Raw genomic sequence first — 5,284 nt, 5'->3', positions numbered from 1 at the left:
TACCCACTGGTTTCAGGCAGGTTTGTACTCACCCAAGCCTCCACTGTCACTACCAGGGCTAGCATGGCTACACTGCTATTTATACATGCACTAGTGCAAGGATGTGTGCACAAGCAGGATGTGTGCACACCCCTAGCTCGGAAGTCCACACACAGCAGCTGGCCCAGTTCCATGGGGGCTCCCTGTGAAGCCCCATTAGTGGAGCATTGGGAATGGGCAAGTCGTGGGGTGAGATTCAGCCCAATTGCCCCCTGGGGACAGGAAGCACTCGGATGCCAGGGGCTATGCCAGCCAAATGGTACACCGTGGCTCCCTAGTGCGCTTTAAACAGCACTATATTAAACCCCATCAGGGAACCTCAGCGCGCATCAGCCGGGTCTATATGGACCAATTAACGTGCAACACATTAGTGCGCTTTAGAACTCACACCCTCATAGAGAACATTGCTGCACATTAGTCAGTACTGTGCACATAACTGCACAGGGCCGACCGACAGGAGCGGCAAGGGTGAAAGTTACGTGCCTCTTCACTGAGTCTCAGTGCTTCGATTCAGGGAGTTCTCAGTAATCTGGGACACAACCCCAGGCTCCATCTACAGGCCATAGATGCTACTCCTTGAGACTGTGGATCCCTCCTACCCCCACTGTGTGAAATGTCACTATAGCATTGCCAGATTCTGCAAATCCTGGGGCCTCAGCAACATCCAAACTCACATTCCCTACGACGGCACTACATTATGCTCACTCTAGACCAATTGGTTAGACTTCCTGTCATGAGGTACGTATTAGGGATAAATTATTTGAGGAAAATTCTGTCTTTGGTGGTTCTCAAAATCTGTGTCAGGAGTGGATCTTCCCAGAATGTGAAATCATGTCTAGGTCTTGTGTGGCCCAGCAGGTCTTGAATGTCACCGAGAACCAGGACACCCTAGACTCTTGGATTGGGGCGAGGGGACAACACATCGCAATCAATCAGAAATGGACTTACCAACGTCAGTACACGCCACAGTTAATTGTTTCTCTGCTTCTCTTGCAATCACTGATTCTTCAGTTTTCACATATGGGGAACACCAGCGGGCCATTGTTGCTGTGGCTGTTACGAAGTCAGAGTTCGTTTCATGTATAGGGTAGTGCTATCACCTCTCCTGGCTATTGCATGCTACTGCTATGACTAGAAGCTACGAAACCCCTACTGCTCTTCCTGCAGACACCCTTCTCCATCAGCGTGCAGCACAAATAAGCTTCAGCTCCAGCTGCCTGAACCATAATTTTTATCTAGTTTCTAATTGTATTAAGTGTAGCTGGTACACCAGGGCCTCTCTGAGCAGGCATACAAATATTTCATTTATAACCCCTAGTTTCCTCCATGTGCACCTCCAAACAAGCAGGAATAGTACAGTTTTTTCTCTTTCTAATCTCATCCAAATACTATATATATCAAGTATCTTATTTAGCTACATCTTCTGCTGCCACCTGAAAATTAATTCTTGACCTGGTATATTCAATCTCTTCCACTGTTCTAAAATCTTGATTACACTCAATTAGGGACTTAACCACAGAGGGTCAGTCAGGTTGATTTTGAGGACTAGTACTTTGTGCAAAAATGATCATCAGCTCTGTCTTAGAAAGAGAACATCTAGATGCATTGTAAGTGTAAGTATCTATGATGCTCTTAATTGCATATTATATCATTTAACTAACAGCAATTCTGGGACTACAAATGCCAGACTTGAAGCAGATGATTAGTTAATGTGTCTCAACATCGATCTGCTTCTACTGCCAGACATTCTAACAACATTGTCTTGAGCAGGAGTGTGATCTTCTGCCTCTAACCAAGTGAAAAGCTTCTTACACACTCAGAGCCACATCCTGAGCTGGAGCAAATCAGCGTAGCCCTATTGCCGCCTTCAATGGAACTGGGATCATTTACACCAGCTAAGGATCTGACCCTCAGACTGGCCAAGATCCTAGTACTAGTGTGTCTTTACCCTCTCCCTTTGAAGTACACCTCTACCCCGATATAACGCGACCCGATATAACATGAATTCGGATATAACGTGGTAAAGCAGCGCTCCGGGGGGCGGGGCTGCCCACTCCGGCGGATCAAAGCAAGTTCGATATAACACGGTTTCACCTATAACGCAGTAAGATTTTTTGGCTCCCGAAGACAGCGTTATATCGGGGTAGAGGTATATGTCTAAATAGTCAGCATTCAGTTAGCACAATGATTTTGCACATCTCTTTTCCTTTTCCAGTTGGTCCACAACAGTGTTTAGTTTGTGCCAGGGCTTGCCAGGGCTGAGTCCTGGCACTTCTGGGCTTGGCAATTCATAGCCCCAGCACCTTTGGACTTGGCAGTTTATAATCCCGGCACCTCTGGGCTTGCTGCCTCAGTTAGGAAAGCAAAAAAAATTGCTTGAGCCCTGACACCTCTTTCATTACAAATTAAGCCCTGGTCCCCAGTCTGTCTACAAGATATCCAGTTTCACTGGAAAATCAGTCCAGAAAGACACTGAGAACTGAAAGTATGGCCATGACTGCCAAGCACAAAGAATTGTTCTTAACCTCCTAGGAGACCCAGTCAAACTTTTGCTGAAGTGCTCTTTCCCGTGGGAATATATGCAAAACCCATCTTTTACCAGTTCGTTGTCACTGCAACCTTCCCTGATGCTCTATCTGGTGACACCATTTCCTCCATTTGGTGTTCAATTAGATCCCTACACGTTCCCTAGCATGCTGTATCTCAGGGATGCTTCTTCCTAATCAGGACTTTAACCTGTACAGAGTATCTCAAGTCTCACACACTTTCCCTGGTATATAATATGTCCTCATATACCATCCTTTCCCCAGTGCATTTTTCTGAATTTGAATCACTAATTCTCAATCCCAAGGATTCTGTCTGCTACCACAGTCTGATTCTGTTGTGTCTTAGTAAATTAATGGGCACCCTGTGAAAGATTTAACAGGGGAATATCTTCCAGCACTACTAATGATTCAAACTTGGCTTTATAATAATTAATTTTCCTTTTGGTGTCCAAAGGACAGCTAACTGTTCTTAGCAAACAATTTATCTGTCAAATAGAGCTCTTTACTCTGAATGTGAATTGTCTGAACAGAGAATGATTTTCACAAATTTGTTTGAAATTGTCCCACGACGTTATTGGTGCACATATTTCAGCCTATTTATTGCTCATAAACTGTTTGCTGAGTATTTGAAATTCATGATTTTTAAGCTGAGCTGTTTGGTTGGGCATATGGTTCATATGGCATTTTCAGTTCCTCAGCTGATAGCATGGAACAAAATCAGGTTTCTGGTGCAAATACTCATGTTTATGAAGTCTATGCTCACCTCCACACATATCCTGCAATATTAGTTTAAAAAGCAAATATTCCTGTCTGGAAACTGAATCACTAAACATCTTGTGAAAATCAGATGCAAAAAACAAAATCTGAATCTAAGCAAATTAGTTTAAAAATTCAAATGATTGTTCCTGAATAGCCTCTTGTGATGTGCATCCCCTCCTGATCCTGAAATCTTTCCACACATGTGACTTCAGCAATACTCCCCAACCCACTTTGGAGATATGTTTCCACATATTGGATTTGGTGGTTGCAGGAAACATTATGGGGTGACCTCACAACTACCCTTCCCATTGTATCATTCACTTTGTCAGCCCTGCCAATGACCCGGTGGCATTCTGATACCTTAGGGTTCCCATACTCACTGTGATATTAAGGGACCCAAATAATAGACTGCAGAGAAGAAAGACAAGGGGGAAAGCTGCAACCTCAAAGCCCTACCTCATTGTCTTTGGTTGTAGCAACTCCTTCTTCAACCCCAAGAAGCTGGTCATCTCCTGTCCAGTCTGCTTTGCCCTTGTTGCTATATCATTCAAAAGAAGTGACAAGGAACTTCAAGAAAGCTATTGTGAAACTTTGGCCAGAGTGGAACACTAAACAACTGATGAGCTGCTGAGGTGGGAGAGGCGAGAGTCCATATTAGTTAACAAGCACTTGCATTCCCATTCCTCCTTCCCCACTGCTCGTTCAGCCCTTCAGCCTAGAAAGATTCCCCAACACACACAAGCGGTGTCTACACTTAGAGCTGAGATTTGATTTGCAGCTGAAGGAAACATACCTGTGGTAGCTCTGATCAAGCTACCATGTTAAAAATAGAATGCAACGTGGCAGTACAAGTGACAGAAGGGGCTAGCTGCTCCTAGTATCTCAGAAGGGGTGAGTGCAGGGCTGCCAGCCTGTCCCACCACCCGCCCTGCTGGGGCTACACTGCTATGTTTAGCACTCTAGTTCAACAGGAACTAATACGGGTATGTCTACCCAAGCTAGAAATTACCCCTCAGTCTGAAGTGTAGACATACCCCTGCTCTCCCCCCATCAGCAGCCATGTTGCTTTTAGTCAGTGTTCTTCACTGGTCCAGCCAGGGAAAAGACCTTCTAGTAAATCTCACCATCGTTAACAGAATACAAGAGCTGGCTCTCCTCAGAACAATGGTACAGGGAGAGCTGAAGAGGATTCAGCTCACATAACCCTGAGCACAGTGCCTGTTTCACTCTGCTGCCTTACTGGGGATTAGCTCGGAGAGAATAATGAAAGTTCCAGTTACTGGTAGGCAGGAAAAACCCCAAACCAAAGTACTCTGATGTATAATTTCTCAACCACTAGGTGGCCCACTGCTGCTATCAGGCTTCCCTGCAGAGAGAGTGAGAACTCACCCAAGGAGTACCAAACAATGGCACTTTTACCAGCCCAAATAAAATCCGTTTACACTCAGGTATAATGCAAGATATCCAGGGAAACCTAAAACATATAAAGTGTTGTAATAGATGACAAATTAAGAGACGCTACTTGTTTGGTAGCTTTAATTCAGCTCTTTCAGTTGGATTCAAGCGTCTGTATTCCGAAGGTGCACACACTGTAAAACACCAGCACATATGAAGAGAATGGTTATTGTGACACCCTGGCACTCCAATATTCACCACTGTCATGTAATTAGGATATGTTTTGTACAAAGTATGTCTTGTAAGGTGTCATTCTAAAAGTCTTGATCTGTTAGACATTAATATCTTGTTGGATTGTATGTGCTATCATCGTATGTGAAGTTATGAAGTTTGGCTATGTATGTGCTACTGAAACATGTTGTGAGGTTGAAAACACCCACAAGCAGCCTTTCAGGTACAACAGTAAAAAGGCCAAACAATGTTAATGGCTTATTGAGGAAATGCACATAAGCACAAGGATTACCCCAGGAACTGTGTACAATAAA

This window comes from Emys orbicularis, chromosome 11, assembly GCF_028017835.1.
Source record: "Emys orbicularis isolate rEmyOrb1 chromosome 11, rEmyOrb1.hap1, whole genome shotgun sequence".
Taxonomy (NCBI): Eukaryota; Metazoa; Chordata; order Testudines; family Emydidae; genus Emys; species Emys orbicularis.
The sequence above is the reverse complement of the archived record's forward strand: the minus strand, read 5'-3'. Positions refer to the sequence as shown.